The sequence below is a fragment of the Miscanthus floridulus genome, unplaced genomic scaffold (assembly GCF_019320115.1).
Source record: "Miscanthus floridulus cultivar M001 unplaced genomic scaffold, ASM1932011v1 os_1956, whole genome shotgun sequence".
In the NCBI taxonomy this organism is placed as follows: domain Eukaryota; kingdom Viridiplantae; phylum Streptophyta; class Magnoliopsida; order Poales; family Poaceae; genus Miscanthus; species Miscanthus floridulus.
In genome coordinates, this window is record NW_027098007.1 from 1 (window position 1) to 14,162 (window position 14,162).

A 14,162-nucleotide genomic window follows, 5' to 3' on the forward strand; every position below is an offset into this window, starting at 1 on the left:
AATGCTACCATGCCACTCGGACGGATCACACTTCCGATAACGTTTGGCACCCCAAACAATTTCCGAACAGAGTTCATCAAGTTCGAAGTGGCTGACTTTGAATCATCATAGGCCCAAGCCAAGGGGGCTTGCGAGCAGTGCATGGAAACAGGGCCCATGATTTTTAGGGGCCCCCAAATCTTGATGTATCAGCTACCAGCCATCAATGTGGTAGTTTGTCATCAGGCGCATGCAAACTAGTACTAGTGACTACCAGCTACGCTAGGGGATCAATTCAAGCCCATGGCGTAAAATACCATCATGTATTAGCACTGGAAACTAGCCAATACTACAATCCTACGTACTACGGAGTACATATGAGTCTGGAGTACAAAGTGTCTAATATATTTAACCAAATATATAAGTAAACAATATTAATGCTCAAATAAACATATTAGAAAGTATACCCCATGAAAAATCTAATAATATTTGTTTGATATCATAAATATTATGTATTATATATATAGCTAGTCAAACTTGAGATATTTTAACTTTTTACTGTGCTAAAATTGCACTCGTTTCTGGACGGAGAGAGTACTCGATAATTCTAATCTTTTCCCCAATTTTGAATTCTATTGTCCTTCATAACATTATATGAACTAATGTTTTTTTGAATAATCATTATATTATAAACTATAATTATCCTTCATATATATGATTATTTATCGTGTTCTAAGAGATTAATACATTGCATGATATGTATGTATAATTTATAATAATTACTATAATTCTGTCTATCAAGAGATAAGGCCTGATTTTATAGTTTGGTACAGGGCCCCAATTTTTGCTGACTTGGCCTTGAATCATCATACCATGCTACCTTCGATCGACCTACTTTGGCCAAGTTCATGGCCATACCACATTTCCCGTACCTCTTGCTTAAGATGCCGGGTCCCAATGGCGTACTCTACTTTAGAGGCAACCTCAAGCGCTCATATGACTACGACACGGAAGCCATCCAAATCGTAGCCAGAACACAGCAACCTACGAATCACAGGAGATTGCCAACATTGCAGAGTAGACTAAGCTGGAAGACATGGAGATTCTAACTAAGAAGACGGGAATCATTGCACCACTCTCTAAGATGAATACCATCGAGATTGATCTGGGTACCGGTGATCCCTCAAAGATGGCTATCATCAGCGCCCACCTCTCCAAAGAATAGGAACTCATGCTCACCAACTTTCTCAGGGAAAACAAAGATATCTTCGCATGGAAGCCGGCTGATATGCTAGGTTTTCTGAGAAAGTTGGCTGAGCACAAATTGTATTTAAATCCCAGCTCAAAGCCGGTGAAGCAACGTCTACAACGGTTTTCACCAGATAATAAAGTAGCAATCAAGAAGGAAATCACCAAGCTATTGGCTGTCGAGTTTATTAGGGAAATCCTTCACCCTGACTGGCTAGCCAATCCTGTACTCATCCAGAAGAACTCAAAAGAGTGGCGCATGTGCGTCGACTACACAGATCTCAACAAACACTGCCCAAAGGATCCCTTCGGCTTACCTCGCATCGATCAGATCGTACACTCTATGACCGGGTCAGCTCTTCTATCCTTCCTTGATTGCTATTTGGGATACCATCAGATTGCCCTTCGTAAAGAAGATCAGAGCAAGACATCCTTCATCACTTCGTTTGGTGCCTACTGTTACACAACCATGTCCTTTGGGTTAAAAACACCGATGCAACCTATCAGCGGGCTATCTAGGCATGCCTAAGCAAATAGATTGGTCATAATGTAGAAGCCTACATGGATGATGTTGTCATCAAGACCAAGGACCCCTCTACTCTGATCGTAGACTTGAAGCAAACCTTTGATAGTCTTCGCAAGTACAAGTGGAAGCTTAACCCAACAAAGTGTGTGTTTGGAGTTCCATCTGGACAACTATTGGGTTTCCTCGTCAGCCATTGGGTATCGAAGCTAGCATGAAATATAGTCAAGCAATCACCCAGAACACTTGACCTCACTACATCAAAGATGTTCAAAAACTGACAGGGTGCATGGTTGCCCTCAATTGTTTTATCTCGTACCTCGGGGAAAAAGGTTTACCATTCTTTAAGTTATTGAAAAAAATCAAGCAAGTTAGAGTGGACAGCTGAAGCTGAAAAAGCCTTCCAAAAACTCACAGAGTACTTGTCCACTTCTCTAATACTTACTCCACCCGAGAGACATGAACTCCTCCTACTCTACATTGCAGCTGCTACTATGGTAGTCAACACAGCAATAGTCATAGAGTAGGTTAAAGAAGGACACGTATATAAGGTACAATGACCTATCTATTATACTAACGAAGTGCTATATGAATCCAAGGCCAAGTACCCACATGTGCAAAAGCATCTCTATGCCCTCTTGATCACTTCATGCAAGCTACGCCACTACTTTGATGAACACAAGGCAACAGTGGTATCCGACTTCCCACTTGGTGACGTCCTATGCAATCGAGATGCAATAGGACGCATATCCAAGTGGTCAGTCAAACTCGGAGCTCAGAACATTGAGTTTGTCTCCCATAAGGCTATCAAATCTCAAGTCTTGGCTGATTTCATAGCTGAGTGGACCGAAGCCCAGCAGCCTACTTCGACAGTTATCCTCAACCATTGGAAGATGTATTTCAATGGTTCCCTCAAACTAGGAGGCGCAGGCGCTGGCGTTCTCTTTATATCTCTAGATGGAAAACAACTTAAATATGTCCTATAAATAGTTTGGCCGGCTACCAATAATGAAGCCAAGTACAAGGCCCTCTTTCATGGCCTCCGAGTAGCAGTCTCACTTGGCATCAAGCGTTTGCTCGTCTATGGTGACTCCTCAGAGGTCATCAACTAGGTCAACAAGGATTGGGACTATACCAAGGAAACCATAGACGCTTACTGCGTAGAAGTCCACAAACTTGAGAACACTTCCAAGGTCTAGAAAATACTCCATGTTATGCGAGATCTCAATGTTGCGGCTAATGTCTTGGCCAAATTGGGTTTATATAGAGCCCAGGTACCCCCTGATGTGTTTGTTCAGGAACTTCAAGGCCCTTCAATCAAACAAGAAGCCTCCACATCCACCGGTACTATGACTCTTGATGTCTAGGTACTAGTGGTTAACCCAGCATGTACACAAGTATTTATTGATTACATCTGAGACCATAAGTTGCCCGATGACAAGGTAGAAGCAGAGCAAATCACACGCAGAACCAAGAATTACATCTTAGTCAGGGATAGGCTCTACCAACGGGGTGCATCATCTGGTGTTCTCCTCAAATACATTACACCTGAAGAAGGGCAGAAGATCTTAGAGGAAATCCACTCTGGGTGTTGTGGTAATCACGTAGCCTCCAGGACTTTAGTCGGCAAAGCTTTTAGATCTGAGTACTATTGGCCTACAACACTAAAAGACATAGAAGAGTTAGTACGACACTACAAGGGATGTTAGTTTTTTGCCAAGCAAGCCCACGTCTGGCTCACAACCTTATCTACATCCCTCTATCATGGCCTTTTTTATGCTGGGGGCTCAACATGGTTGGACCTCTCGAACGAGCACTAGGTGATTTGGAGTACATCTATGTGGCTATTGATAAGTTCACTAAGTGGATAGAGTACAAACCACTCATAAAGTTCAACGCTACAAAGGCAGTCGAGTTCAAGCAAGACATTATGCATCGGTTCGGTTTGCCCAATTGGATCATTATAGATCTCGGCTCACCTTTTACAGCTATCGAGTTTAGAAGTTGGGCTCAAGACTGTGGCATCAGCATCGACTATGCTTCCGTAGCTCATCCTCAAGCGAATGGCCAAGTAGAGCGGGCTAACGGGCTACTTCTAGCCAACCTAAAACCTAGGCTATTCGACAAGCTTAAAGACTACGGCAGCAAGTGGATATACGAGTTACCCAAAGTAGTTTGGGAATTGCACACTCTACAAAGCAGATCGATAGGGTACTCCCTCTTTTTTTAGTTTATGGCTCCGAAGCCATCCTGCCAGCAAATTTGATATGGAACTCTCCCAGGGTTGAACAGTATAATGAAGGTGAAGCAGACAAAACTCGGAGGCTAGAAATTGATAGTGCCGAAGAAATCAAGATTAACGCACTCTTCCAGTCTGCAAGGTATCTGCAAGGCCTACGACGTCACTACGACAAGAAGCGCCCCCATACCTTTTAAGTCATAGATTTAGTCCTCAAACATATCTAGAATACATCGGGATGATAGAAGCTACTCAGCCCCTAGGAAGGCCCCTTTATCGCCTCCAAAGTTACTCGACCAGGCTCCTTCGAGTTAATCATAGAGGATAGCGATCCCGTGCCTAACTCCTAGAACATCGATTAGCTATGGAGATTTTATGCCTATAATATTATTAAGTAGTTTTCTTGTTTCAGTAAATACAGTGTTCTAGCATCTGCACTTAAGATTCTTTGATAATAATATAGAGTCATTGTTCTTCGCTAGATGAATCTATCTTTTTCTTTTGTCGCAACCTTTATTACATCATATATGAGACGTACAACTAACTAATTGTGCGGCTACACATCTCTCAATATGATAAATTTACTCGACACACAGTTCTTATTCTGTATATTGAGTACTGGGCTATATTATATGAGATACGCCTCCTACCCAGATGGCTTACATCTTCTTGGCCAGGAGCCAATTACCGACATTTAGTCTAAACTATTGCATGTCATCTTGGGTAGGGTGATTCCTAGAAGCAAGTAACATGATTCATTGGCTACGGGACAAGATCCTAATAGTAAACAATCGTTATAAGGGTTCCTTGAATAAGTGACTTTGAGCACTTAACATCGATGAAAGGGTCTAACATCATTCTAATCATAGCAACTACGTTGATCACTCTTTACTTGGCTATTCAGTCTTACGTGCCCTTCTAAAGGACTCCACAAGATAAATTTACAGCCTAAGCAGACTACGTATGATTGTGTGTCATGGCCTACCGATCTAGGGAGCCCTGCCCTCCTTTATATAGCCCAAGAGACAAATCTCCTAGTTGGTTACAATGTAAGAGTCCTAGTAGAATTATAGGATAGCAATGTTACTAGTATTACATGCGAAGAATTCTTAGCCAAACTAGATCTTCTCCCTTCTTTGCGGGGTACCCGGGGACTATGCCCATAGCCTACTCAAGCTTGCTGCGCCTACCCGCCCGACCCATGCCTATTGTTGTGTCTACTCGACGTCTACAACTCTATGCGCTCGTCGATCGAGCTTGAACTGCCACAATGAGATGGAGGGAAGGGAGGGGAGGGGAGGGAGAGGAGAGAGGAGAGGATGAGGCACACCGCATGAGGAAGGCACAGGCCACCGATGCCATTGCAGCATGTGCACCACCCGATCTACTTTTGAAATATCCAGATGAAACAACTACAGCATACGTCTGAAGATAGATGAATCACTTAAAACATGCATGTATAGCCATTTACAACATGTACAACACCAAGATTGACTTTTGAAACATCCAGATGAAATATTTGCAACATACGTATGAAACCCCCAAAATAGTTAAAACATAGGCTTGCAACATGCATATTTTGTCATTATAACATATGCAACATCCATATCTACTTTTGCAATATCTAGATGAAATGCTTGAAACAAAAGTATGAAACAGCTAAAACACTTGAAAACATATGCAACATTCATATATGCTTTTGCAACATCCAGATTAAACACTCGAAACAAAAATCTGAAACGCCTAAAACACAGCGTTCGTCGTGCAGCCTTGGCCTACCGAGTGGGGAACTGCGGTAGGTTGGTGAGGACAAGGAGTGGATGAAGGCCATCCTAGCGAAGGCGCTGGAGTGCCAATGGCGAGGCCCCCGATAGGGATGCCATCTTCCAGGCCACCCAAACACCATGGGATGCTCCAGCACGCTCGTCACCACCGACAACACGTACCTCATCGGAGTCGGCTGGTAGGGCAGCGACGACGTGGTGGATGGCCACAGTGGTGCGTGTGTGGGTGAGGGTGAGGGTGAGGGAGGGGAGGAGATGGAGCGCGCGGCACGACGCATGATGGAGCACGTCGCAGGAACAGGGAGCAACTATGGACACCCGAGTTAGAGCATTATCGACCGGGAAAAGCCTCTTGGCTAGGCCATGGAGTGAATTGACAAGAACGTGGAGGAAGAAAGCACCGAGACCGAAAGTGCACAAGGGAAAGAGGTTATTTGGGCTGCAAGTAAGAGAGCGAGCAAAGCAGAAATGGGCCGGTCATAAAAGCTACACTCTTAGCAATTCGTCGCCAAACATGGAAAGGAAAGCTATGACGACTCCGACGGGCACCCCTCCGTCTCCTCCATCCAGCAACCACGCCAATACCCCAATTCCATTACCACGGTCGCTCGCACGTCTCCAACTCATCGAACAATCAGTGGGTTACGCATTCAGCGAAGTATTGGCCATCGGCGCAAAGAGACGGAGCCGTTTGAGCGAGCCATCCTATAGCTAGTACGAGGACATGCCGTGCATTAATATATCATATTATGGTTTTAATTTTTTTTGGTTTTTTCTCTTCTCTTTGTTATTTTTATACAAGTTACTTTGTAAGTACACAGTTTTTATATTTCTGCTAATATGTTATGATATTAATTTGTACATCTAAGTTATTGAATATAACTTATACGTTTAACTTTACATCTAAGTCATTCATCAAGTTAGATATTTAAGTTATACAAGCAAGTTGTTATCGTATAAGTTATCCATGCTGACTTTATACATATAACTTTGTCCATCTAACTTTTATGTTTCTAAGTTTTGACATAAGTTATAAGTTAATTCCGTCTGCACCAGTGTGTTTTACGTGATGAGGCGAACAGAACCCTAATTCCATTTCAGCGGTCATTCACCCGGTTCTACCACGGTGAACGATAGACTGCTACTGTGTAGACTCGTACCTTCCCTTTTCCATGTCGTTCATTTTCGTCCTTTCCTTTACTCAGTCCTCAAATATATTCCCCTCATTTCGTGACATGCCGATATCCATACACGTGGCTGTTTTTAGTGCATGTTGGTCGGATTTGTCCGGTGCCATGGCTGCACCTGTGAATATTTCTTTTTTTCTTTCTACCATTTTTTTCTTTTTTTACATATTTATAAGTTATACCACATGGTTATTTTCATACATAGTTTCATATTTCTGCTAATATGTTATTATATTAATTTGTATATCTTCTTGAATATAACTTATACGTCCAACTTTACATCTAAGACATTCATTAAGTTATATATCTAAGTTATACAGACAAGTTATTATAATATAAGATCGATGTTGACTTGAACAAGTTATTGTAATATAAGTTATCAATGTTGACTTGAAAATATAAGTTTGTTAATCTAACTTATAAGTTATACAAACCAATTATTATTATATAAGTTATCGATGAGACTTGTACATGTAAGTTTGCTAATCTAACTTATAAATCTAACTTTTACATTTATACCATCTAGCTTACAAAAGTATATTTTATTTGACTACCATCACCGTAAGCACTGGACCGCGTGAAAACTGAAACAACGGCACGCACACGAGACCAGCCAATAAAGGTTATGCAGAAATGATTTTTTTCTAAAAGAGAATGTTACGAAGATGTCTGATCGTTCGCGCTATTTTAATCAGTCGCACAACAATCAGCAGAGAGCACGCTGACCATTCTAGACGCTGATACACTATGGGAAACCATATCACAATTCTGCTCTCCCTTAGCGGAGCGCTTTAGCAGCAGCCTGCTACGTACTGTACGTACCACGGCTAGAACCATCATGCTTAACGTTACTGGGCCAGTGCCGTTGCCATTCAACAACGCCGGCACTGGCAACGTGGACACGGACGTCGAGAAGAATGATCCCTGAGTGAAGGAGTACGAGAGCTTGGCCTCTGCGCTCCTAAGCAACCCGAAGCTGCGGCTGCGCTGCTACCAGAGCACCTGGGTGCTGGGCTGCTGGCGCCGTGGGTGCTGGGGATAATGGTCGTGCAGTGCGGGCTGTTCGCGCCGTGCCAGGGCGACGTGGTGCTCGCGAGCGCGCCCAAGTGCGGCACCACGTGGCTCAAGGCGCTGGCGTTCGCCACCATGGTGCGGGGCGCGCACCCGCCGGTGCAAGACGCGGCACACCCGCTCCTCTGCCTCAACCCGCATGACTGCGTGCTGTTCATGGAGAAGCTATTCGCCACGGGGTGGGGGAGCCGGGTGGATGCACTGCCGTCGCCGAGGCTCATGGCCACGCACATGCACCACGTGCTCCTGCTCGCCTCCATCGTCGCCAACCCCGACTGCTGCAAGATCGTCTACACATGTAGGGATCCCAAGGACATGGTGGTTTCTATGTGGCACTTCGGCAGAAGAATGCAACCCAGCCTGTCGTTCCTCGACGTGTTAGAGTCGGCCTGCGATGGCAGCAGTTTGAGCGGCCCCATCTTGGACAATGTCCTCGGGTATTGGAATGCCATCAAGGCGAGCCCGGAGACGGTGCTGTTCCTGAGGTCCGAGCACATGCTGCGCGACCTAACCGGCGGCACCAGGAAGTTGCCCAGTTCATCGAGCAGCCGTTCTTGGAGGATGAGGAGGCCACTGGGGTCGTCACGGACATCGTGACGCTGTGCAGCTTCGAGAAGATGAGAAACCTTGACGTCAACAGGCCAGCAAGCTCGTCGTCGGCGTCTCCCGTCGGAGCTAATGACTCCTACTTCAGGAGGGGCGAAGCAGGAGATTAGGCCAACCACATGGCGCCAGAGATAGACAGGATCGGTGATGTAGTTAGCAGTGATTCAGACGATTCTGATGATGACCAAGGATGTACAGATGCTATGCCAACACTGGTTGATGCCATGCCAGGACCGGTTCATACTATGCAATTACCAGTACCGACTGAGGTTTTGCATGGTGTCCAGGCTCAGGGTAGACTAGTCATAGATTTGACAACAAATGATACCTCCTATGATTCATGGGCCAGAATTAGCGAAGCGCAGCAGTATGTTCCATCACCACCTTACACAACAACTGAGCTTGAACAATTAAGGTCGATGAATGTATCTTTCAGGGGCATTTTGAACTATAGGGATGTCAGCATGACGGATATGGCAGTTTATGACACGGTCTCCAAATGTGTAGGAAATCATTGTATGACCATGAGAAAGAAACCCTTAGGAAGGGGATGATATTCAATACAATGTCAAAGATGAAGCTCTTCCTTCAGGACTATGCTGTGTATCATCATAGGCCGTACACCATCACTCATTTGGACCAGGAGTTGAGGTACCATGTGATATGCAAAAACGGTTGTATGTGGAGGTTAAATGCATGAAAGAGACAGAGTGATGGCAAGTGGAGGATAACTAAAGTTGTCAAACCCCACACTTGCCTAGACAATAGGGGGAAGGAAAATCATCAGCAGCTCACTGCATGTTACCTTGCCCATCGCATATTAGGGCTCGTTGATGACAATAATGACATTTCGGTGTCTTCTTTACAACAATCCGTATCTGGCTTTGTTAAGTATGATGTGAAGTATGGAAAGGCTTGGCATGCTAAGCAAATTGCCCTGGCGATTTGATGGGGTAGTTGGAAGGAAGCATACAACAGGGTGCCCCGCATCTTATGTGCAATGCATTACTATAACCCTAGCTTGAAATGGTTTGTGGACACTGGAGGGATGTGTTTTCGGGACCCATTGAGGCATGTCCTCTATCGTGTATTCTGGTCGTTCACGCAAACGGAACATGCATTCCAGTTTTGTCGGCCAGTCGTACTTGTTGATGGCACTTTCCTGACATGAAAGTACAAGGGCACCTTGATGATGGCCGCTGCTGTTGATCCTGAGGACTAGATAGTACCCATGGCTTTTGCTTTGGTAGAGGGAGAGAATAATGAATTGTGGTCATAGTTCATGCGGCTTCTACGTGTACAAGTGCTTAGCCCATCTTGCACTATATGTTTGATCTCAGACTGTCACGTAGGGCTTCTTAATGCTGCAGCTGAGCATATAGATGGGTTCCCGCCTCTAGTGCATAGATGGTGCATGAGACACTTTGTCGCTAATTTTTGGCGGTGTCAGCGGAAGCTGGAGGTATGTGACAAGGTAAAGGCTCTATGTTGTGTACGTACAGAGCACCAGTTCAAGGAGACAAAGAGAGAACTAGACAAGATAGTAAATGAAGCGGGAAAGGCCTGGTTAGAGGCGCAGATAGAACAGAAGGCACAGTGGGCGTTAGCATATGATGAGGTGAGTTTCAGGTATGGCATCATGACCACTAACTCATCGGAGTCCTTCAACTGTGTATTCACCGGAGTTCAATCGTTGCCTATGTCTAGAATTGCTGAGTTCTCCTTTCATAAGTGCAACGAATATTTTATCAAGAGGTGGGAACTTGCGCAGAGGAATACAGCTGAGCAGGGGCGTTTTGGAAAGGCTGGAGCTGAATATTTGAAGGAGGCGGAGGAATTGGCCAAGCAGCACACCGCCGAGCCATATGGACCCTGCCGCCATATCTTTAGTGTACGGAGCAAGGGTGACACAAGCTTGGGCGTTGAATGTTATGATGGACAAAACTACCATGTTGATCTTGAAAAGGTAGAGTGCAGTTGCAATGTCCCTCAGATCATGCATGCCCCTTGCTCTCATATGATCACAGCCTACAGGGTTCGCGGGTACAACTATGAGTATCTGCCATATATGTCACCCTTGTATCTCCGTTAAAACACCGTTAGTATTTGGGAGATGAGCTTTGAGCCATACCTTGACCTGACACAGTGGCCACCTTATAATGGTTATGAATACGTGCCGCATCCGGATCTAATGAAGTTAGGGAAGGGTAGGAGGATGAAGAAGCGACTCAAGGGGGACATGGACGCTATGAGAGGGTACGACAAAGACATGTACGGCGGGGGAGACTTCAACGAGACCCGTGTCAGGAATCTTTACTCTGTTTGCAAAAAATCTGGTCACAAGGCTAGCAGGCATAGAAGACGAGGGCAGCAGGTGCTTTTATATTGTGTTCATATTGCGTAATAAGTTGTTTAAATTTTGCAATGATACATAATGTTATTTTGAATATTGTTAATTTGAATACTCTAACCCTTTGTTTATCAATTTGTAACAGGATGGCCCCTCCCATGCCACACCATATGTACCCCTTTCTTGAGGTGGAGTACGACTACCCCTTTCTTCCAACGGACGACGAGGTTTTCAAGAGGCGTTCGAGGGATCCTTACATTCCTGGGACTTAGTTCATTACGTCGAACAAATATTGTCATCTGAAACTTGCAGACTCATAAACCAATAAAAATGTTATGTGGCAACTTGTTGTCCATTTATTTGCTTCATATTCATTTCACATTGTGCATGGTCATGGTAGCACTTGTAGTTGTTTACAGCACCGACAGCAGCTCAATTGAGGCTGGTCGGTTTCTATCAGCATCACTACCACGCCGTGGGCTATGGCGTGCCACTACCGCGCCATGGACTATGGCACGGCATGGCCTGGGCTATGGCGCGGCAGAACCAGTGGGCTATGGCGTTGTATTCAAAATAATTTCACTCGATTATGTTCATTTTAGAAATTCTCGACGCATGATATAAACAAATGGGATCACTTAAGATCGACCATGGGTAATCCAAGTATATGATACATGGGTACAATACATCAATAGTTCAAATAGAATATAAGACAACATAATGGAATTTATAGTACATAGCTACATTGATCATTAATAACGCTTGGAACTAACAGAAGGCGCAATCATAAACCCTCACTCAGAAACATACTGAGTAAGCAACTCGTCGTTCGAGTACCAATCCTCAACCACAATCCTGTTGTTGTGGCTAGGCTCACCTGCATTGCCCTGATCTGTTTTTCGCCTATAGTAAGCGGCCTCTGTGACCTGAGTGAAGAACGCGTTGTCATCCTCCTCCGCCTGTAAGCCTGCCTCTACTAAAGCGATGAGCTCGCTCAGTCTGTCAGTGTCATCCTCAGCCGCCTCCGCCTACAAGCCCATCTCTGCTACAGCGATGAGCTCGCTCAGTCTACCAGTATCGTCCTCAGCCTCCTCTGCCTCATCAGACAACATAATTGGTGATTCAACGGTGCGACCAGCTCGCTTTATATGCTCATCTAACTTCTTTTCCTCATACCTTGCACGAGCCACCTCTGCAGCATGTTCCTCGCTGCATCTAATCCCTTTATGTATAAAATACAATCAGTTAGCAACGTGATTATATTACATTTAAAATCAGGCAATGAAAAATAGGCTTTCAAGCACTCACTGGCACATAATGCAACAACATGCTCGTTCAAGACCTGCATCTGTACTCTTGTCTCCTCCCTTGCCTCCTTCCTTGCCCTCTCCTCCTCTAACGTGATCTGTCTCTCCAATCCCCATTTGTCAAGCCCAACATCGATCGGATTACAAATACCGCGCTGTCTAACAAACTCACGCATCTTGTCTTTGTGATGTTTAACGAATAGGTTGACGTAGTCAGGTCTATATCCCCTCTTCCGTGTAATTACTTTGTTCCCCTTCAGTTCATCCAAGAACTTAGCTTGACCATCAAACATTCCCACCTGTATTTCCTAGTGCTCTTGTCAGGGACCTAATACCGGGGTACCCCAGAAGGCGGAACCGATAACCACCAAACGTGAAAAACTTCCGAACGCATAAAGGCGTCATGTCATCCCTTGTTCGAGTAACAGGAGTTCGGTTCTGCCTCACCCAACGCTTATAGGGCGGGCTCGGTCTCGCCCGAGGGCCGAGGGATAAACTCTGTCTCGCCCGACCCCTCGAGGGCGGGCTCGGTCTCGCCCGAGGGCTAAGGGATGAGTTCCGTCTCACCCGATCCCGAAGGGGCAGGGTCGGTCTCACCCGACGCCTTTGTGGGGTAACCCTGTCTCGCCCAAAGGCTCAAAGCCAAACTCCGTCTCGCCCGACGCTTATAGGGCGGGCTCGGTCTTGCCCGAGGGCTAAGGGATGGATTCCGCCTCGCCCGATCCCAGAGGGATAGGGTTAGTCTCGCCCAAGAAATAGGGATTGATCTCCGCCTCACCCGATGGCCTAGAATGAGCCTCGCCCTGATCGATATCTATCCCTCATAATGATGGGTACAGGACGAGACAAGACATTCGGGTCAACCATGACTCCAACGACCATACCCTGCGCCCTGGCAGGAAAAGGACTGCTAGGGAACGACAGGACTGATGCTTTAGACCCTTCCGGGCGCCGCAGAGCCCAAAAGGTATTACAGGTGTGTACGCCTCACCCTATAGAGTTGTAGGCGCCGCCTTCAGCTCTGGGACACGAAACCCAACAAAGATATACGACAACCGCTACGCTCCAAGAACGGATTTGCTATCTCCATGGACGATGGGTATTCCGTCACCACGCTGTGGACCTGAGGGAGCGGCGCCCGCTTCCTAACCCCTCAGGTCCTCCCAGTCGGAAGGCCTTGGCCACGGTGCCACACCGGACCCCGACCCCGAACTCTCCCAACAAGGAATCATGGGAACCAGAAGGCGCACGGAGCAGGGCTGGGAGAGGCTCATAAGTCAAAACCACCGTACTACAGCCCATACCCTGCGCAGGGCAGCATTATGTGACTAGCCTAACATCCTACAGAGACATCGATAATATCGTAAGCACTTATCTTCCTTCACACTCATCAGGATGGAGGACCTGATCGGATAGACGTAAGCCACAAGACTAAGTAGAATACGCATCCTGGAGTCTTCACCCTTGTAAAGCCACCCCCTTCATCTATAAAAGGGGATGCACATCCTCCATCGAGGGGACGGAAAAAATAGGACCGAACAATAGAACGCACTCATACACACGAGCAGCTACGAAGCTCTCGACCATCTTTCAATCCTTCAATCAGAGACTTGGGACCAGTCCCTCTCTCGGCAGTTTGTATCCCTTACTACAGACCGTTCACGGTGCTAATAACACAAGCAGCAACAAACTGGACGTAGGGACGTTCCGCCCGAACCAGTATAAATCCTATGTCCTTTAGCGCACCATCCGAGCCTAACGCGCATTACTATAAATTTACTTGCCGGTGCTTGTACGAAACACCGACAGTTGGCGCGCCAGGTAGGGGGCTTGCATGTTCCAAATCAGGTCTCGGATGGCCACCCATG

At 45.9% G+C, this 14,162-nt stretch overlaps 1 pseudogene; it reads left to right on the plus strand.

Moving 5' to 3' along the window:
* The first annotated feature begins 7,798 nt into the window (after positions 1–7,798).
* LOC136534454 (uncharacterized) lies at positions 7,799–11,259 on the plus strand (annotated as a pseudogene).
* Positions 11,260–14,162: the final 2,903 nt, after the last annotated feature.